General features: G+C 30.2%; 1 long non-coding RNA gene across 2 annotated transcripts; it reads right to left on the reverse strand.

Annotated features, from left to right (window-relative positions):
• Positions 1-5,296: 5,296 nt before the first annotated feature.
• Positions 5,297-23,284, reverse strand: LOC123258409. 2 transcript variants are annotated; one of them, XR_006508059.1, is made up of 12 exons: positions 23,139-23,284; positions 22,816-23,074; positions 22,144-22,715; positions 19,853-20,203; positions 19,499-19,735; positions 15,009-15,086; positions 14,443-14,861; positions 12,112-12,727; positions 11,249-11,456; positions 9,901-10,035; positions 9,760-9,825; positions 5,297-7,347 (listed from the first exon to the last, which is right to left on the reverse strand). It is a non-coding gene; the product is annotated as an uncharacterized LOC123258409 (long non-coding RNA). The 2 variants fall into 2 exon arrangements; XR_006508060.1 differs by lacking the exons at positions 5,297-7,347; positions 9,760-9,825; positions 9,901-10,035 and adding an exon at positions 11,146-11,176.
• Positions 23,285-23,605: the final 321 nt, after the last annotated feature.

Raw genomic sequence — 23,605 nt, forward strand, 5'->3', positions numbered from 1 at the left:
CTTTTATGCATTAAATAACTATATTATTATCAAATAATTGATGATTTATTTTAAATTTGAATAAAATAATAAGTTTTTTAATTTTTAATATTTTTTAAAAAGTTTGGCAACGCAATAAATTTTTTTTGCTCGACGGGCAGAAAGCGTCAACTTTCGGCCCGCTGCGCTAAGCGAAGTTGCCGCTTCCTGCCTTCGTCGAGCAAAAAAATAGTATACACTCCACGGGAAGTAAATAAGAAAGCCTCAGATCACATGTTTGTTGACCTCGGCTTCGCCTCGGCCAACAATTACATGTGATCTGAGACATTTCTTATTTTACTTCCCTAGGTGTGTAATATACTATATCGCGGTTGCGCATGCGTTGACTGCTCTATTCGTGTTTGTGATGTGTACGTGTGTATTATGTTTACAAGTAATGCTGCTAAAAATATTGAAATATTAAAGCATTAAAATATTTATTATTTAATTATGTTATGTTTTATAATAAATAATAACAATTTTATAATACTTTTCTTGGCCTATTTGATATTTCTTTTAACCTATTTCATTGAAGCTTTAAATTTCCCGCGTGACCCACCATTTGCGACGTTGCCGTCAACATAACCCACATTTGGTATGGCTGACTAGTTTTTTAAATTTAGATTTTTCAAACTCGATTATTTTTATAACTAAGTACCCTCAACTTATTTTTATTTTTTCAATAATTTTCGCAATTTTTTTTTTTTACAATGAGTTTTTTAAAGCTTTCTCATTATTTTTTCATTACGAAATTTATTAAAACAAGAGTAGGTGTGAGATCTAGTATGTCATTACTATGTTAAATGACCTATTGCACGCCTCATAGCGCGAAGCGCGTGAGGTTGTGCTTTATACTCGACTCGTCAAGTTCAAGCAATTTTGTGATCTTTAAATGCCTCTATCACAACCATATTACACTTATACAATGATATAAGTAGATGTACACCAAAAAAACACTTAAATTAAACCATCTTTTACTTTCTAAAATCATTTCATGTTGCTATTTTGAAAAAAAAAAACGTTTTGAAAAAAATTTTACGTGGACGTCCGGATGTCACCCCATTTTGGATGTACCAACGATTACTCCCGAACAAAATGATATTTCAAGACCGGGCCTTTTTTATTAGTTTAAGAATTCGATGAACTGGGTCCGTATTTAATATCAGTGCCCTAGTTTACGTATTTTTTTTTTAATTGAATTTTTATTAAAATTCACTACGATACAACCGTACAAAGCCAAATGAACTTTTCTTATTTGTCACGAGAAAACTATGGCGCCACTTGATCAAGCTAGATTTTTTTAGACTGCGTGCGCATATGACAAGAAAAAAGGGCGCCGATATTTAAAAAAAAGAAATAAAAAATACTTTGTAAGAAATAACTTAATTATAATTTTTTTTCTTTAATCAATTACACAATTAATTTATTTCTTAAAAAATGAATGAGCGTTATGAGGCGTGCACTTTTGGATTTTCCAAACTTTTATTTTTAATCTTTTTTTATGAATAAACTATGAACCCTAGGTCTCTGAAATTTTAACACGACACGTAATAAATACATTTCTTTCGATCCTAAAAATTTTAAATTGATCTCATTATTTCGACTTAACGCCTATACCTCCTTAATGTCTTGGAAATATAAAATACAAGAATTTAATATTAATAAAGTTAGCCGACATTTTTTATTTTTTTATTTTGCTTAATTTATTAAATTATAACTAAAAAATATTTTTAAAAAATTGCACTTATAGTTTTTGAAGTTTTTAACTAAGGAAAAATTGTATTTTTCATTTTTTTGAAATAATTCTTTAATAAAAAAATTCATAAAAATTTTAAGATGTCGCGGCTAACTTTATTTTCATAAGAATTTATAATGGTCTTAAAACACTACTGATATTTTGCTTGGAAATTAAAAATTTGTTTAGTAAATATCAAAAACACTGACATGCAACAACACTCGATTATTTTGTAGGTTATCTGTACGCGTAATAATTAATAATATAATATTAAAGTTGGCCGACTTTTTAAATTTTTTAACTGTTAAATTAAAACTGAATATTTTTATTAAATTGCACTCAAAAGAAAATTTTTTTGGAATAATTTTTTCAATAAAAAGAAATTTTAAAAATTTTTAAACGTCGGCTAACTTAATTTTCATATGACTAATTACAATAAACGCCGTGGCGCTAGTGTTCTCAATTTGGCGCGAGTTTTTTTTCTGTCGCGCATGCGCAATTGAAAGAAAGTTTTAATATTTTTTAAGTAAATCATAAAATGAAGAAATGAATAAAATTGTGATTGATTGTTTTTTTTTTTTTTTAAGTGTAATTTTGTGTAGTGAAAAAAATAAATACATACGCTTAAATTAAATAGGTTAGTAAACACGATCATATTTATAGTGCCCTTTAAAAGTATACAAAGGAAAGTTTATAGGTTATTTTTCATGACAATGAAGTTGACATTAGAAATTTTTTATAATTTTATAACAATGAAAAATTATTATAAAAAAATTCTATTTCTGAAAATAAAAAAAAATTATTTGTGGAAATTTTTTAAAGAACTTTTTCAATGATATTAAAATCAGTTGTCACTTGATAATTTTTTTTAATAAATAAATTTGCTCCGAAAAATTATTTTTAAAAAATTGCATTTATAATTTTTTTAAATTTCTACATATCAAATTTTTGCTCTAATTTATTTGTTATAAAAAAATTCTAAAAATTATTAAATATCTAGTAAATTGATTCTCATAATTTTTTATTATAATCAATTTGTTATAAAAATTTCAAAAATTGACAGCTGACAGCTAACTTCAGCATAATTCTACTGTTCTTTATAATTTTAGGTTATTTAAGCAGCCTCTTGAAGATGAAAATGGAGATATAGTGGAAAAAAAATTACAGAAGCGGAAAATTTGATGCTTAGAGTTTAAAAACAAACTTAAATATTTAATGACATTAAACTTAGCAGTCACTTGGAAATTTTTTAATTTTATTTTACAAAAAAATTTATTCCAAAAAATTATTTTAAAAAAATTGCATTTTTTATTTTTTAAAATTTCTACATGTCAATTTTTTTTATAATTTTTTTTGCCATAATTTATTTGTTAAAAAAATTCTTAAAATTATTAAGTATCTGCTAAATTAAATTTCATAAATATATGACATTAAAGTTAGCAGTCACTTGACAATTTTTTAATTTTATTTAACAAAAAAATTTATTCCAAAAAATTATTTTTAAAAAATTGCATTTTTTATTTTTTAAAATTTCTACATGTCAATTTTTTTTATAATTTTTTTTGCCATAATTTATTTGTTAAAAAAATTCTTAAAATTATTAAGTATCTGCTAAATTAAATTTCATAAATATTTAATATAATAAAAGGAGCTAGTATATATAATATTTTTCTGTAAAAACGTAAAGAAGAGATCTTGATTGATTCGACAGTAAGGTACTGATAAACAAAAATTTCGCCGAGAGTAACGTGATCCTAAAGCAAAGGTGAATATAAAGGTAGTGTATTATATTTATTATATTATATATTTGGTCCGTCCATATCCGATGCAGTAACACGAGACTTGACAGCAGTTAGCTCCGCTCGACTAATTTGTGAAATTTAATCAACCACGTCAGCCTGTATACGTCGGTTTTTATTTTATTTATGGTTTGCCGTCCAGTTGATCAACGAACTCAATATGCCACGTGCGGGGGGTGCTTCCTATTTCGCGGTAGCCTTTATTTTAGTCAACACATTCTATTAAAACTGATTTAAAAGTTTGCATTTACACTAACAGCTCTTATTTCAAATTTGCTGATGGTGTACATACTTTTAGAATATGTTCATGGCGCCGTTGTCAGCGTAATTGTTGTAATTGTATTGAGTAGTAAGCACATACAATTGTCACGTACAGGCTAATGATTGATGGGAACGCTGATGACTGTAATGAGCAGTCGAGCGTGTAAACTCTGGTGACATATGAGGAAGAGCTCGTTCCGGGTGGTGACTCCATCGTAATTGGTAATTAGATGCTAATGTTCGGTGCAACGATCTCTGGACGTTTCAATCTGATGAAGAAAATAATGTTGGACTCACTGAAGTTCATTTTGATGGAGAATTATTTGAATTATTTTAAGTACAATAATTAATCATTCTATTTATTGTTGAATAGTTTAATAAGTATCCAATTTTTTATTTAATTTAAATTTTTAATTTTTTTTCTATATTATAAAATTTACATCAATTTAAATGAAAATTACTTTAGCAGATATTTTATAATTTTAAGAATTTTTTTAACAAATAAATTATGACAAAAAAAATTGACATCTAGAAATTTAAAAAAAAATTATAAATGCAATTTTTTAAAAATAATTTTTCGGAATAAATTTATTTGTTAAAAAAAAAAATAAAAAAATAATCAAGTGACTGCTAACTTTAATGTCATTGATGTAAATATTAAATTTAAAGTTATGAAAATTATCATTCAAATTTTTAATTAAAAAAATACGAGCAACCTTGCAGTCACTATGTGACTGCCGTGGCTTGTGAACCATAAATAAATAAAATTTTTCTTTATTAAATAATGACTTTTGTTAAATTGCACTGTACTTTCTTAAATATTGACGTTTTTAAATATATAAGCTCATCCCGATGTTACACTCATCAAGAGCTTTCATTTGAGTACCCACATGCATTTTCATATATTTTTCATATATACATATATATATAAATATATAAAATATATGAAAAATTGATGTGGGTACTCAAATGAAAGGTCTCGATGAGTGTAACATCGGGATGAGTTTATATCTTTAAATATGTCAATAGTTCACAAGATACAAGATCGTTTCTTAATTATCTTAAATTGCACTGTACTTTCTTAACTATTAACATTTTTAAAGATATAAGCTCATCCCGATGTTACACTCATCAAGAGCTTTCATTTGAGTACCCACATGCATTTTGATATATTTTTCATATATTTATAAATATAATATATATATATATATATATATATATATATATATATATATATATATATATATATATATATATATATATGACAAATTGATGTGGGTACTCAAATGAAAGGTCTTGATGAGTGTAACATCGAAATGAGCTCATATCTTTAAAAATGTCAATAGTTCACAAGATACAGGGTCATTTCTTAATAATGTATCTAAAGATAGAGCATTTTTGAATGCAGCCTAAATAAATAATTTTAAATTTAAAGTTACACTTATTATTATTTATAATGTAATTTTTACATTTTTTTCGTGAATTTACTTCCAGATTCTCAGAGCATAAAACATAAAAAAACCTGATGTACGTGTTAAAAGAATAAGGATAGCAATGAAAGATTGGAATTTGAAGCTTAGCAGCCTCAAACTGTACTAGCTATTTAGAAATGACGTAGTTCTGAATTACAGTTCAAGTTGATGGTAATGGCAATGATCCAGACCTAGAATATGCGTGAAGCTCGGACCTCAATAAAAAAAGGATTACAAGAGCAGCAAACTCTACTTGGTTATCGGAGAATCTTGAACGTGACTGTCTGATTCAACTGCCCCCGCATATCCATATACAATAAACTCCACAAGCACGGGGCACATCTGGCTGCTTCTTATATTATATGTACACATGATATAAGACTAAGCTCACCTACAACTTACAAGCCGGTGGAGCTATTCGAGAAGCTGGCTCTACTCTCTCATATTACTCAGCATACTCGAGCTCCGAATAGTAACCAGTTACCTGGACTATCCGACTACTGGTAACATAATCAAAAATATAATAAATATAAAATTGTTAGATTTAGTGTGTAGCTATCGTGGGTTTTCGACGAATCCAGAGATATTAAAATTTAATATATTTTTTGTCAGATAAACGAGGTCTGGTGAGTGGAGTGGAGTGGAGTGGAGTGGAGTGGAGTGGAGTAGAGAGGAAGCCTAAAAAACGTTATGTATGAGATGAAGAGTAGTCAAAAAAGAGTATAAGAGTATCTGAGACAACAACATGGTATTAAGAAAAATATGGCCTTATGTCAGACGTTAAAGAGTCACTCTTAGTCTTTAGATAGCTTAGAGTAGAGTGAGCTTTTTGTATACATTGGAGGCGGCATAAATCCATATCTTTATGTCGATTCAACCGAGAGTAGATCTCTCCAAGTCAAGAAGAGAGAGGTATACACACTACACGCTAATGGATTGTGGTCGCGTTAAGACTTTGGCTGAAGCTGAAGCTAAAGCTGAAAAAATAAAATAAGGTAGGAGAGGAGAGACCAAGACACTACACTCCAAAAGGAGTCCTGCATAAATTTTATGTCTGTGACCAGAGGTTGGCATAAACAATGGGGTTGTACCTCACATACAATGGGCTCAACTGGTTGTAGAGCTCTAGAAAATACTTTGGCTGTGATATTATTCTTTACCGTACAGGCTCGCGATCGAGTTCGGTCATGGCCGCGCCTTTACTCGCTGCTATCAAGTATTAACTGCTATGCTCTCTTTCTCTTATCCGACTGGCTCATACTCATACTAAGTATGAATGTATGTATGTATTATATACATAATAGCAGTCCGGGGTTTTGCTCTCCTTTTTGCCCTGTACTCAGCAATACAATGGTCTCTTGTGTGTCCTGTTAGCTGGCCGCGCCCACGCGGACACTCAAGCCCGCGGTGATTCACCCGAATCCTCTACTTCATATTATATCCAGCGCCGTATAGTATTGGTTGTATTGCATTTGTCTGGTGCATTGCTCGGTTTTATTTAACCGAATTATTTTTATTAGCTTTCTTGGTGTATTACTCACTGCATTAATTTAATGATAAAACTTGAGATATTTATCCAAGATTGCATAACAGTGAAAGTATCTCGAGGAATGAAACAGAAAACACTGGATATTGTACCAATGGATCAGTTTATCAAATTTTTATTTGCGAGCACTCAGAATTGGAGATAAATTATTGCAATTTATCTTTTTAATCCGCTGAATTATATTTCTTCCCGCTTGAGCTGAAGAACTAAACGCAATTCTCCAATGACTACCCTCTGTATTATAATTGAACCGGTTTTGTCTCTTTACTTTACTTTACTTTGCTGGCGGATTCTCATTCGAGCACTCATAATATAATTTCTTATATATATTATTACAGTGGTATGAGTTTACGCTCTGCTCGAGCAGGCTCTTACCGCGATCTTGACACGTATTTAATGCTTAAGTGACTTATTTATAAACCAGCAGAACCACCAATTATTCGAGTATTTATATTATTTTATTCACCCCACCAATCATGGGTTATAGAGTTGTCGTATGATTTATGAATTATTCATCTGTAATTAGAAAAAATTACTCATTTCAACAGATGTAATTTTATATGTCATTATTCAATTCTATTATTTTTATGAGCAGTTGATTAGAAGTTTTAATTTCGGAAAATTTAATTAGGAAAATAATCATCAGAATTTTTGCCTTGATTTCTAAATAACAATTAATAATTACTAGTAACCGTGCAGTCACTATATGACTGCTGTGACTCGAAAACTATCAATGAATAAAATTTTGTTAAATTGTACTATACTTTTTTTAATATTGACATTTTTAAAGATATAAACTCATCCCCATGTTACACTCATCAAGAGCTTTCAGTTGAGTACCCACATGCATTTTCATATATTTTTCATATATTTATATATATAATATATATAAATATATGAAAAATTGATGTGGGTACTCAAATGAAAGGTCTTGATGAGTGCAACATCGGAATGAGCTTATATCTTTAAAAATGTTAATAGTTCACGATACAAGGTCATTTCTTGATTATGTTAAATTGCATTGTACTTTCTTAACTATTGATATTTTTAAAGATATAAACTCATCCCGATCTTACACTCATCGAGACCTTTCATTTGGGTACCCACATCAATTTTTCATATATTTATATATATTGTATATATGTATATATGAAAAATATATCAAAATGCATGTGGGTACTCAAATGAAAGCTCTTGATGAGTGTAACATCGGGATGAGCTTATATCTTTAAAAATTTCAAAAGTTCACAGGATACAAGCTCATTTCTTAATTATTAACATTTTTTGAAATATAAACTCATTTTTATCTTATGCTCATCGAGACCTTTCATTTGAGTACCCACATGGCATTTTTCATATATTTTATATATATATGGTATTCGTGAAATATATAAATATATAAAATATATGAAAAATTGATGTGGGTACTCAAATGAAAGCTCTTGATGAGTGTAACATCAAGATAAGTTTATATCTTTAAAAATGTCAATAGTTCACAAGATACAAGCTCATTTCTTAATTATTAACATTTTTTGAAATATAAACTCATTTTTATCTTATGCTCATCGAGACCTTTCATTTGAGTACCCACATGGCATTTTTCATATATTTTATATATATATGGTATTCGTGAAATATATAAATATATAAAATATATGAAAAATTGATGTGGGTACTCAAATGAAAGCTCTTGATGAGTGTAACATCAAGATAAGTTTATATCTTTAAAAATGTCAATAGTTCACAAGATACAAGGCCATTGCGGTGAAAATTTAAATCAAATAAAAAAGTCATAAAAAAAATTTTTTTATAAGACGAAAACAAAATTTTTGTTTAAAAATCTTGCACTATAAAAAAAATAAAAAGAGTAAATAAATATAAAAAAATTACAGATATTATCATCAAGTACTCCCACTGGAATGATTCTCAGCAGTAATTAGCGCTGAGAGTACTTAAGTGACACGCCCTGGTACGTAATGCAGATTATTTAGCATATTGTATATCTTTATCTGTATCAGTATGAATCTACATAAAGTACAACTGCATAAATTAACAGTAAGGATCAACTTGAGAGGGAAGAAACAACAGTTGGTTGGCGTGAGGACGATCGAGTTGCATTGCTCCGAAGATAAGGCAACTTTCACAGTAGAAATTCACAATGACCATGGGCTGTTATATTGTTGGGATTGCTTTTCTGGGCGTGCGGTACCACTCTGGACACTAATATAACAGGAGGCGTAGGAGGACGAGGACGTGTTGCTCGAGAATCGAGAAAAGGAATAAACGCTCACGCTTTACTTGGCCAGCCAGAGTAGAGGGTGAGGCGGACGACAACTTAAGACGAGTCGACGCAAACGAGAGTCCGGTTTTATTCAGACAGACCCAGCCAGACCCAGCACAGTTAAGTCAAAGGAAGGACTTTACTGACTTGTACCATTAAGGAACGATAATAACAATGATATGGAGCTGAAAAATATAAAATAAAAAAGGCAAAACTAAACCCGAAAACCTTTTTGAGCACGAGCGAGCATTATTATTGTCCTCTGCCTCCATATACCAGAAATAAAATCTCGTATGGCGTATGGTATATGTATTCCGTCGCCCGGGAGCACAGTTAAGTATAAAGAAGAGAGAAGAGAGAGGATTTTACCTTTACTCCGTACGATTTTTAACGATCGTCCTCGAAACGAGCCTCTACGTCATGCATAATGCAGAAGATGCCGAGAATAAGTCCCCAGGGACCTACCTTTCCGTACTCAAAAGAGCGTACATTTTTTATTTCTTCGGACATAGTATGCCCTTTTTTTAATTTTCGGCAACTCGCATCTTATCTTAAATTTAAACAACAGTAAAATGAATGACGCATCAGCTTCATCTCCAGGACGAAATTCTATCCTCGTTATATTAATATTATTAATATTATCTTACCCTGAAGAATTCTCCATGGTTATGGTTATTCTGGTGGCACGACTTGCCCCCCGCTGGTTGGGTACTCTTTGAGAAAAGAGACAAGAAATATTAAGTATTAAATGAAGAAATAAATAAATAAAGGTATTGTATTAACTTTACTTAAGGCTGAGTTGGTGCCAGGGGGTCGACGAAAGTGCCAAGTCATTTGATTATGCAAACCAGTTCGATGACCATCAGCTTTAATTTCTTCATCGCTTGGTTGGATTGTCAGCTTTAAATATTTTTGACGCGTCACTGGGTGAGTAAATATAAATACAAATATTAATTGTAAACAACGTTGTAAGTTGTTTATAACTGTTAATTTAATTTGTTTATTTGGAGATCTCACGGGAGATAAATTCGTCATTCATCACCGTGAAGACTACACGGGGAAAAAAATTAACTTGGATAAAAAGAAATATTCTTGAACTAAGATAATAATATTGAAGAGTTTTAGTGTTTTAAATTTAGATGGAGAATTTTTCAGTCAAATAAAATTTTCTTAAGCCAAGAAAAATTTCTTAGTCTGAAAATTTTTGGTAATTATTTACAAGTGGGGTCAAACCTATTTTTGGCCATAAAAAATAGATGAATTGATGGATCGTCATAATTTTTTTTTCTGCCCTCCAGGCGGAAAGTGGCAACTTTCGGCCCGCTGCGCTAAACGAAATTGCCGCTTTCCGCCTCTGTCGGACAGAAAAATAGTATACAAACCTATGGCAGGAAAATAATAAATATCTCAGATCACATATATGTCGACCTCGGCTTCGCCTCGGGCAACATATATGTGTTCTGAGACATTTCTCATTTTCTTGCCACAGGTGTGTAATATACTATTTTTTAATTCTTTGTTTTTACGGCGGATTTATGGTGCTGATATCGAAAATATCAAAAAATTAATATTTTAATTAAAAAATCATTTTTTAAAGTTAGAAAATATTTTGGCTCTCATGTTTGCAGGATAAAATTTATATTTTATCTTTTTTTGATGTTTTTAATATATATATATATATATATATATATATATATATATATATATATATGTATATATATATATATATATATTTTAAATATATAAAAAAAAAGTTGAATATCACAATTTTCTAAAAATTTATAAATTTTTTTGAAACTTTGTAAAATTTGTTAATAATTGTGATCATCAACTTTTTTTTTTTAAATTGTTCATTTTTTTATGTATTTAAAAAAAAATATATATCAATAAAATCAAATAGAAATTTAGTTCAAAAAAATGAAAATTAAAATAATTGACCCCACTTGTAAATATTTACCGAAAATTTTCTCGATTCAAGTAAATTTTACTTAATTCAATAATTTTTCGTCTCGATTCAAGCCAATAATTTTTTTTTCTGTGTAATATAGAACCGGATAAGCCCTGCTAAAATAAATATATAAGTGACATTAAATACATTGTTTAATTCCCGCAAAAAGTACAAAACAACATACTTACAACATATGTGAAACGCGATTATTATTCAGCAAGTCGATGGATAACTTCTTGAAGCCGGTTTATCTGTCGCTTGGATACGCACACGAGCCACAATCGGTCATGCACGAGCTGTATAGATCCTCAGGGAAGAGAATGCTCTGACAAGCTTTTTCTTCTCGTTACAACTTTTATTTATTCCTTTTTCGGACTTTCCTTATATATTATTTATCTGTAATTATATATTATAAATTCGCATTTTTTATTTTTAACAAGAGCGGTAAGAACTTTTTATTTACAATTAATTTTTTTAATAAAATTAATATTTAATTTTAAAAAAAAATTTTTTTTTAAACAGAAAATCACCAAAGTAGGCTGCCCAATTTCAAAACACAGTAACTAACATTTAAAAATTTTTTTTAATTTTTCTTATTAAAAAAAAGTTTGCCCTCCAAATTGATGAAAAATTTAATTTGTGAATAGAAAATACTTGAATATAAATATTTTTAAGCAAAAATACTTGAAATTGAGGTCTAAAAAATGCAGCAATACTATAAAAAATCAGGTATAAAAATTTTGGAGTAACTGTGTTTTAAAATTGGGCAGCCGCGGTTAAAAATATGATTTAATGTCACCGTATATTTATTTGGAACTTAATGTTTATTTATTTTAAGTATTTTTCATAGAACAAACATTTAATTTAAAGGTTGAATATTGAGTCATTTTATTTAAGCGAATGACGAACCAAGATAGTCAAAGCTAAAGCTAAAGAAAACAAGCCGAGATAAGGCTTGAACAGGATATATTAGGGCAACTCTCAAGACAGATATACAACGTGTGTAAAAAGTAAATACAAATAAAGATAGAGTAAAGTTGTTTGATTTTACCTTTGGTATTTATACTTTGAATCATGGCTTACTATCAATTGCTCAGGCTCACACCTGCGTGCTTTAATCTAATCTTGAATAATATACTTTTTTATCTGGTTTACAAAGATGACGTTGAACTGGTCTGTATGATGCTTTAAGGAGCTGCCTTGAAAATATCCTGGCTCTAGTCTTCTATTCCAATATGAGCAAGCTAAGAAGATAGCCAGAGGATGGCCTCTCCAGCTTGCAACATGTATGTGGATAAATAATAAGCATATAAAATATATAAAATATAAAATGATGCTCGTTGATGCTGGAGGGCACTCGCGTGCTCAAGCATGACTACGCTCTAGTGTAGCGTGAGCTTGAAAAGTTCACTGTAAACACTTTATTCCAGCACAAGTACCACAGCTAAGGTGAAGCTGACCGGTCTACGGTTTCTGGTCTCTGCAATGTGCTCGTTGTAAATTTAACCCGGGGGGTAAAAGATCTCCAGAGAGAATATATAATGGTCTATACAATAATGGTTTTAGTTGCGTATTAAATTCAATGGGTTATCTTGCGGTGAATAGCGCTCGGGAAGAAAACGCCCGGAGAAAGGTCTGACCATGTACGTGGTGAAAGTCCCCAGCCTCTGTACATATATAAATTCTAATACTAAAATCGGCTTTTCTTTGTAACACTACAACTATTCAATTTAATGGTAGGAATAATAAGTGTTAAAGTTTTTAATTATCGTCAAACGTTGTCAATGTTTCGTAATAATTTTTAAATAGTAAGTATCACTGAAGAGCAATTAATAAGGCTAAGGAAAATTTTCTTGACATGTACACTTTTTCAAGGATTAAATTAATAATAATGCAGATAAAAATATGTTGACAACATTATTAGACACTTGAAAAAATTTACAAGACTTAGAATTAATATTACTTAGAAAAAAAAATTAACGAATCAAGTAAATAATTTTTAAGAGTTTATTCTTATTGATTTGAAAAAAATTCATGAAAATTAAATTAGCAGATATTTGATAATTTTTTTTATAATTGAATTTTAGTAAAAAAAAAAAAATTGACATATAGAAATTTCGAAATTTGAAAAATTAAATTTTTTTTAAATAATTTTTTTGAACAAGTTTGATTTTTGTTAAATTGCACTGTACTTTCTTAATTATTGACATTTTTAAAGATATAAGCTCATCCCGATGTTATACTCATTAAGAGCTTTCACTTGAGTACCCACATGAATTTTTATATATTTTTCATATATTCATATATATAAATATATAAAATATATGAAAAATTGGTGTGGGTACTCAAATGAAAGGTCTTGATGAGTGTAACATCAGGATGAGCTTATATCTTTAAAAATATCATTAGTTGACAAGATACAATGTAATTTCTTAATTATTGACATTTTTAAAGATATAAACTCATTTCGATGTTATACTCATCAAGACCTTTCATTTGAGTACCCACATGGCATTTTTCATATATTTTATATATATAGTATTTGTGAAATATATAAATATATAAAATATATGAAAAATTGATGTGGGTACTCAAATGAAAAGTCTCGATGAGTGTAATGTCGGGGTGAACTTATATCTTTAAAAATATCATTATTTGACAAGATATATTATAATTTCTTAATTATTGACATTTTTAAAGGTATAAGCTTATGTCGGCGTTACACTCATCAAGAGCTTTCATTTGAGTACCCACATGCATTTTTGATATATTTTTCATATATACATATATATATATATATATATATATATAAATATATAAAATATATGAAAAATTGATATGGGTACTCAAATGAAAGGTCTTGATGAGTGTAACATCGGGATGAGCTTATATCTTTAAAAATGTCAATAATTCACAAGATACAAGGTCATTTCTTAATTATCTATCTAGAAATAGAGCATTTTCGAATGCAGCCTAAATACTTATCATCATAAATTGACTATTGGTGAAAATGATATGAAATTTTTGATCTTGATTCCAGACAATGAAACTCTTAAAAATTATTTTCTTGGTTCAAGAATTTTTCTCTTCATTCAACCTATTTTTGTTTCAGTGTACAAGTCAACTATTTCTTCAAAAGAATAAAACAATCCATAAAAACATATGTAGTTACTAAAAATTGTCAGTAAATAGAAGATATAAGCATCTAGAAGCGACAGCGCCTAATATAAAATAATAATTTAAAGGATAAAATATTGCACCGGATGAGGTGAGATGTTGTCATGTATACTGGTGTGTCATGTGCCAAGACGACTGATGAATTACAAATCAACTGTCAGGCGGTGTTGGTTCTTTGCACATAACACATATAGCACTTACACACCTGCTTTGTGCCTAAAAAATCTAATATTAATGCATATTATTTCTTGTTTAAGATTTTTTATCCTGAAAATGTCTTAGTGGTGATTTAGGTGACCAGAGACACGATTGATAGCGGATAAAAATATATAAATCCAAGTGTTTACGTCATCGAGGCCGCCGAGTTTACTTGCACGTTTTATTTCACGGTGTTCCAGTTGAGCGATCGTAGCTTGGCTTGCATAAACGATAATGATTCGTGGTCTCTCTCCCTCATTTTCTCCAGAGTCTTATATCTGTCTTGTGTTATGTTGTTTTACGCGAGATGTGATATGGGAGTGGCTGTATCTACGTACATGAACATACTCCGGTCTCTGGTCGGCATCGCCCACAAATGTACATGTAAATTTACTATCGAGATCATGGACTCACAAGTCGGCTGTGCTGTAAAATAGTCTAAGTATAAATTTAAATAATAATTTTAAATAAATTTATCTCTCTTTGATTAGCATTTCCAGCGATTCAATTGATAATGATGATGATGATGATTTGTAGCTAGATGCTTCTATGGGTTTACAAACATTGATTTACCTTTTTTCAACCGGCGAATTCCAGAGGGACCATAATTAGGCCAGAGATGGCTAATAATATCAGGAGGCTCAGGATGGTCTGGAAACAAAACAGTTAAAAATAAATAAAAATAATAACCAAAGGGCCAGATTTTTCGAGTGAATACATGTCTTCTCCGTTTCATCCTTCACTTAGAGATCTAGAATAAAGAATAAGCCCAGGAAGAAACCTGTTCGCCACTCGCCAGGGTGTGCAAGCGAGAGAAAAAAAGAACAGTAAATTGTGGACAGTGGTGAGCCTGGGGCAAACCCGTGCTGCATATGATTACCAACGGCCAGGACCTATCTGAATCTACCCACAACACGGCATTATCGTCCTGTAATCTAAATCTTGGATTGCTGGTCAGGATGTCAATACAAAGGACTAAATATTTATTGACTTGCCGCCATACACTTGAATTAATCCTTACTAGGAACCTTGCAGTCACTATGTGACTGCCGTGACTTTTGAACTATAAATAAATAAAATTTTGCTTTATTAAATAATGAATTTTGTTAAATTACACTGTACTTTCTTAACTATTGACGTTTTTATAGATATAAGCTTATTTTGATGTTACTCTCATCAAGAGCTTTCATTTGAGTACCCACATGCATTTTTGATATATTTTTCATATATTTATATATATATATAAATATATGAAAAATTGATGTGGGTACTCAAATGAAAGGTCTTGATGAGTGTAATGTTGGGGTGAGCTTATATCTTTAAAAATGTCAATAGTTCACGAGATACAAGATCGTTTCTTAATTATGTTAAATTGCACTGTACTTTTTAATTATTGACATTTTCAAAGATATAAACTCATCCTGATGTTACACTCATTAAGACCTTTCATTTGAGTACCCACATGCATTTTCATATATTTTTCATAAATACATATATATATATATATATATATATATATATATATATATATATATATATATATATATATATATATATATATATACATATATATATAGATAAATATATGAAAAATTGATGTGGGTGCTCAAATGAAAGGTCTCGATGAGTGTAACATCGGGATGAGCTTATATCTTCAAAAATGTCAATAGTTCTCAAGATACAAGGTCGTTTCTTAATTATGTTAAATTGCACTGTACTTTTTAATTATTAACATTTTCAAAGATATAAACTCATCCTGATGTTACACTCATCAAGACCTTTCATTTGAGTACCCACATCAATTTTTCATATATTTATATATATTATATATATATATAAATATATGAAAAATATATGAAAATGCATGTGGGTACTCAAATGAAAGCTCTTGATGAGTGTAACATCAGGATGAGTTTATATCTTTGAAAATGTCAATAGTTTACAAGATTTAAGGTCATTTCTTAATTATGTATCTAGAGATAGAGTATTTTCGAATGCAATCTAAATACTTATTACAATAAATTGACTATTGGCGAGAATTATATGAAACCTTGAAAAGGCACAAGTTAAAATCAAGACCTTTGCAATGACACTAAATTTTACTAAAAAACCGATTTTATCATATGACTATCTTACACAAAATTTTTCTTATTCTCAATAATATAGGTGATAATATTCTGATTTATTTTATCGACATTGACCTTATTAAATTTTTTATCTATCCTCTGATAAAATTAAAATACAAATATAGGAGTATTTTTCTACTCTCAAAAATTTTTCTGTCAACCACTGTAGTCTAATCACGAAGTACCATCTAGATATTTATATTTATTTAAATTTAATTGATTCTATCACTTTACTGATAACAATATTCTACGGGTTTAATTAAATTATTATGAAACTTAATTAAATTCATTCGAATATTGTAAAGAGTATAGTTCTAGCTTAAATTGTTGAACTAAAAAAATAGACTACTACACATATTATAAATAAAATTTTTTTTTTTCAGATCACAACAGGGGTGGCTCTCCTCTTCACCTCCACCTCTACCCGCAGCTTGATAAATAAACTACCGGTAATTTAATTTCTCAGTAAACGGTCAAACTAAACCATTTATATCTGCCACTGAAGCAATAGGGGCTTATCGACAAAAAAATAAAATTAGTCTCTTTTTTGGGTCCTGGGGACATTAACCAGCGTCGCTGGTTTGCCTCCAAACTGAGGTAATAAATAAGAATAAGCTCAGCCTATTTGGTTACATTTAACATTTGACATGTTGACCCCCAGACATAATATTGGAGCCTAATATTTTTTGTTAGTTTTAGTTATTATAAGCCAGTGTTTCTACACTCTTGACATTTTACTCCGATTAAGGTGAGTTATGTGGTGCTGCGGTTATTTTTTGAAATGTCATCCAACCAGTATACACATATATACTATATATAGAGTACCAGTGCTATACCATATAATACCTAGCAGTCTAGGGAGATTAAGGAAGCAAGCCATCTGATGATCCGTCGCAAAGATTATAAAAAGGCGAAACCTGAGATCCAAATGGGTTTCAAGACAGAGACAGAGAATGAGATTCAGGAGGACGGTTGGCTGTTGGAGGGGTTCCTTTGTGATTTGGCGGTATATTGGCGCAATATACTACGAGGTTCGCTGAAGAAAGCGGCCCAGAGAAAGGGGAGCGACCAGAAAATAAACCCTCCAAGACACACCTACGCCCTCAAGGTCCAGACAGGTACTACCATTAATCCCAAGGCTGGGCGACCCAATCAACCTCCGATACTCTGCCTTTGCATGTATAATAATTTAACTTATTCTTCTTTATTTCGTTTATCTGATCCAATCCAATTCAATCCGGGTACTATTAAATATTTTTTTATTTTCCTAAAAAACAATATTTAATTTTTTTTAATTTACTTGAAGAAGAAATACATAGAAAAAAAATTAACTTGAATCAAGTAAATAATCTATATTGTTGAGAGAATAAGAAAAATTTGCTTCCCGGATATTTATATGATAAAATCGAATTTTTTTAGTGAAATTTAGTGTTATTGCAAAGGTCTTGGATTGAATTTGTACCTTTTCAAGGTTTCATTTAATTCTCACCGAGAGTCAATTTATTATGATAAGTATTTAGGCTACATTCGAAAATGCTCTATCTCTAGATACATAATTAAAAAATGACCTTTTATCTTGTGAAATATTGAAATTTTTAAAGATATAAACTCATCCCGATGTTACACTTATCGAGACCTTTCATTTGAGTACCCACATCAATTTTTCATATATTTATATATATTATATATATATGTATATATGAAAAATACATATAAATGCATGTACACGGAAAGAACAAGATGACACTGGATATCATCCCAGATTATACTCAGTGATATCTGTGGCGAAAAAAAATTTCAGATAGTAGCTAGTATAATCTAGATTATACTGAGTGATATCTGGATTATACTCATTTTAATCTGGATTATACTAGCTACTATCTGAAAATTTTTTTCACTCAGTATAATCTGGGATGATATCCAGTGTCATCTTGTTCTTTCTGTGTAGGTACTCAAATAAAAGCTCTTAATGAGTATAACATCGAGATGAGCTTATATCTTTAAAATTGTCAATATTTAAGAAAGTACAATGCAATTTAACATAATTAAGAAATGACCTTGTATCTTGAGAGCGATCGACATTTTTAAAGATATAAGCTCACCCCGATGTTACACTCATCGAAACCTTTCATTTAAGTACCCACATCAATTTTTCATATATTTATATATATTATATATATGTATAGATGAAAAATATATCAAAAATGCATGTGGGTACTCAAATGAAAGCTCTTGATGAGTGTAACATCGGGATGAGCTTATATCTTTAAAATTGTCAATATTTAAGAAAGTACAGTGCAATTTAACAAAGAAAAATTCTATTTATAGTTCACAAGTCACGGCAATTACATAGTGACTGCAAGGTTGCTTTAATATATTTATTTAAATAAATATATTGTAAGAAGAAATAGGTTGCAGGGCGTGTCTTAGCAGGTGTCCTAAAGAAGTATTATATTTTAGTAAATACATATAAACGTATATAGTAAATAGTAAAAAGCGTAAATCTAACTATAATATAATATAATTCTTTCGGGACCTGTTGCACGTGTGTAGAGTGTAGTATGCATTCCAGCTATTCTGTAAACCCTGTTATTTATTTTAAACAAAAATTCCCCTGCTATATTCTGTCAGTCTAAATTTTAGTCTGGCAATGCGACTACATCCCTCGGTTCCACGGTATACAGTAATACGCGATCATGCACAAACAGCTGGATGGGCTTCTTTCTAAATTTTCGAGGGGTGATCTAACGTGGATTCATCGTGAGAGCAAAGAAGAAAAAGATTAAAAGAAGAAGAGGAGCAGAGTTCAAGGCACCCGTATGTTTCAGATCTTTTTACTCCTAATTTCTTTGAGGTCTGTCACTAAAGATTATTTTTTATTCCATAATATAAAAAGAAGTATATGTGTGTGTATAAATAGAATAATAAAATACTCACTGAAAAAAATTTTCATGTTTCAGCGGAGCTTGAAAAAATAAACTGGTAAAAGTTTTTAAAATTCGTTACATTATTGGTTATTATGTCGAGTCTCTTGGAGTAAATATAATAAGAAGAAATGTACCCTTTATAGAATAGCCAGTTAATCCTGAAAATGTATAAGTGGTCGAGCCTTCGTGGAACAATACTCGGTCCTTAACTACTATACGGTAAGAGTCTTGGGTTGTTGACTCGTTTCTGGAATTCAGAGGTACCTTTTTTTTATTATTATTAGATATATTTCTTCCTGTATATGAATGCGAATAAAAGGACAGACAATAGCGCGTGCTGTGGTCTTGTACGCTGATAATTTACCTCAACTCATTCAGAAATAAGTATAAGTATAAATAGAGCTCATTAGGGCGTTTGTCCTTTAGTCGAGCTCATTGTCCTGATACTTTTCACTTGTGTAGCTTCTTTTCAGGAAGTACCTTGCATATTTTCGGCTTATGTGTATTATATTATTATCCTTGCAGCTAAAGGGTATCCTTGACCTGTGAGAGCGTTGATTCTTCAGTATCTTGTTAGAAGAAGCCTTTTATTTAATAATCGGGTGATTGAGAATGCCAAGAGATAGCCTTCAGGAATGTGCTCGCTACACCTGAAGACACAACGGAAGATGTTCACTCACCCACGAACCTCAGCCAAAACTATTATATCTGCAATCTCAAATAATATTTACTTTATATACATACGATTTAATGTTAATAATAAAATTTAAATAATTTAAAGTAAGTATTATTTATTTATTATTATATTAAAAAGGTCTGAACCTTTTAATGTTTTATTTTTCCGTCGCCGAATATAAACACTTGTTGCCTTTATACAGACCCCTCTGTTTAAAAAACCAAAACTATATACCATAATAATATATGTATATATTTAACATTACAGTACATTAGTGTCGGTTGTTCAGTTGACAGTCACCAGCCGCGAGGATTCGAGTTTAAGAAGTAAAAGAGGGATTCAAGAGTTGTCTTCCAGGAAATCAATTCAACGACTCTACTCACGTCCGCATATGAATACAACAAACTATACAACTTTTCTTCATCTATTTATAAATGACTTGACATTCTTTCGTCTTAACAACTCATTCTTCACATTAGTTTTTTAAAATATACTTTGTATTTGTATCGGTAATTCCTTTGGAGATATTCCGGTCCCCAGCGACATGCTTGTAAAAAACTAAACAGGTCTAATCCCCAAACCAGTGATTAGCTTATCGCGATGAAGGAAAATTCTTGTTTTTTTTGTATTTCGGTCATAGATTTGAATTTTAAACTAAAAGATTTTATATTATGGTAAGTTGTGTAATTATATTATTATGGTATATGTCATTTCGTCAAGATACAATGTCATTTCTTAATTATTGACATTTTTAAAGATATAAACTCATTTCAATGTTACACTCATCGAGACCTTTCATTTGAGTACCCACGTGGTATTTTTCATATATTTTATATATATATATATATATATAGTATTTGTGAAATATATAAATATATAAAATATATGAAAAATTGATGTGGGTACTTAAATGAAAGGTCTTGATGAGTGTAACATCAGGATGAGCTTATATCTTTAAAAATGTCAATAGTTGACAAGATACAATACCATTCCTTAATTATTAACATTTTTAAAGATATAAACTCATTTCAATGTTACACTCATCGAGACCTTTCATTTGAGTACCCACATGGTATTTTTCATATATTTTATATTTATGGTATTTGTGAAGTATATAAATATATAAAATATATGAAAAATTTATGTGGGTACTTAAATAAAAGGTATTGATGAGTGTAACATCAGGATGACCTTATATCTTTAAAAATGTCAATAGTTCACAGGATATAAAGTCATTTCTTAATTATTAACATTTTTAAAGATATAAACTCATTTCAATGTTACACTCATCGAGACCTTTCATTTGAGTACCCACATGGCATTTTTCATATATTTTACATATATAGTATTTGTAAAATATATAAATATATAAAATATATGAAAAACTGATGTGGGTACTCAAATGAAAGGTCTCGATCAGTGTAACATCGGGATGAGCTTATGTCTGTAAAAATATCATTAGTTGACAAGATACAAGGTCTTTTTTTAATTATTGACAATTTTTAAGATATAAACTCATTTCGATGTTATACTCATCGAGACCTTTCATTTGAGTACCTACATGGTATTTTTCATATATTTTATATATATGGTATTTCTGAAATATATAAATATATAAAATATATGAAAAATTGATGTGGGTACTCAAATGAAAGGTCTCGATGAGTGTAACATCGGGATGAGCTTATATCCTTAAAAATGTCAATAGTTCACAAAATACAAGCTTATTTCTTAATTATGTATCCAGAGATTCAAATTCAGCCTCAATGATTATCATAATAAATTGACTATCGGTAAAAATGATACAAAACTTTGAAAAGGCATAAATTCAAGTCGAGATCTTTAAAAAATTTAGTATTATTAAATAATAAAAATAAAAAATTAATATATTCACAGTCACGTACACCTAATATAATAAAACCGGTGAAAATCTGAGGGTATTATATCGATAAAAGGTCAATTCTAATAGCAATAAATACCTCAATATATCAGTGATATATTAGATGATGAACGGATCCACGCGTTTCTCAGTAGACCATAAAATTGCACCGATTATTCCGAAGAAGATGATAATAATTATTATCATTACAACTCCGGTACGGAGATTAACTTGCCACCCACACTGTTGTGATCCATATCCACACATGCTCACATGTGTTTGTTATGTCGACTAGTTTCTTGATCGTCAACACAACGCCACCGATAATAATAGACTTGGTCTTGATATAATATAATACAACACACAACATCACTAAGACATTGCCGAGATGAGTATAGGGTGAATCTCTTTATGATTAAACAGACCGGCATGTTATACGTGTCTATTGTCTAAGATTGAGAGCAATAAAGCCTGGAACGAAGAGCGTTCGCAAAACAGTTTTGCTCTTGCGTAAGAGGACATTGATTTTAAATTCAAGTGTTGGGTGATATAACTGTAACTATTTACTGGTTTGCAGGATAAATAATAATTGATATTTAATGTAAGGATAACCAGTAAAGGCTTGGTATTAATTATTATATTTATTGGTACTCCATCGGCATTAATTGGAAGCTGGGGACAGAAAAAAAAAAATAAAAATAAAAATAGTGAGCAGAGTGAATATGAAGAAATAAATAAATAATTTATTTTAATGAGTATATTAAACCAGTACTGGTTGAGGTTGATGAAGAGTCTCGAGCAAGTCGTACGTAGGTGTTGCGATTTAAGAAGCTGAAGCTGAATAGGAGGCTGGAGACTGAGGTGGGCGGTACGAGCGCGTGCGAGGTTCGAGACCGGGATCAAGCTGATGATTTGCGCTCGAGAAAAACAGCTCTGCTTATGGTAGATGCTACAGCTAACAACTCGTGCTCGTGTCAGCCTAAGATTAGTTAGTACTTGTAGTGGTAGTGGTAGTGTCCATGCTCCAGCTGCTGAAATAAAGAATTACGTTTAATTAAGAGGAAGAAAATAAAAATATAACTGGTCGTTACTTACATTGGAGTCCAGCTCTTGTCATTTTATTTTTTATGTTATAGATCCAGCATACAGATTCATCTCGCTTGCTGGGACTTGGACTTAGCTCCCATCTAAATGTTAGATGTTACATTTTATATCCAGCAATCCAAACACTATTATTTGAACTCGTGACATCGCTGTAAATTTATAAATTTACAACGATAATAAACTGGCAATTTTGCAGTCACAATGTGACTGCCGTGACTTGTGAACTATGAATAAATATTTTGCTTTATTAAATAATAACTTTTGTCAAATTGCACTGTACTTTTTTTAATATTGACGGTCTTGAAGATATAAGCTCATCCTGATGTTACAATCATCAAGAGCTTTCATTTGAGTACCCACATGGCATTTTTCATATATTTTATATATAATTGTATTTATGAAATATATAAATATATAAAATATATGAAAAATTGATCTGGGTACTCAAATGAAAGGTC

The sequence above is a fragment of the Cotesia glomerata genome, linkage group LG2 (assembly GCF_020080835.1).
Source record: "Cotesia glomerata isolate CgM1 linkage group LG2, MPM_Cglom_v2.3, whole genome shotgun sequence".
NCBI classification, from domain to species: domain Eukaryota; kingdom Metazoa; phylum Arthropoda; class Insecta; order Hymenoptera; family Braconidae; genus Cotesia; species Cotesia glomerata.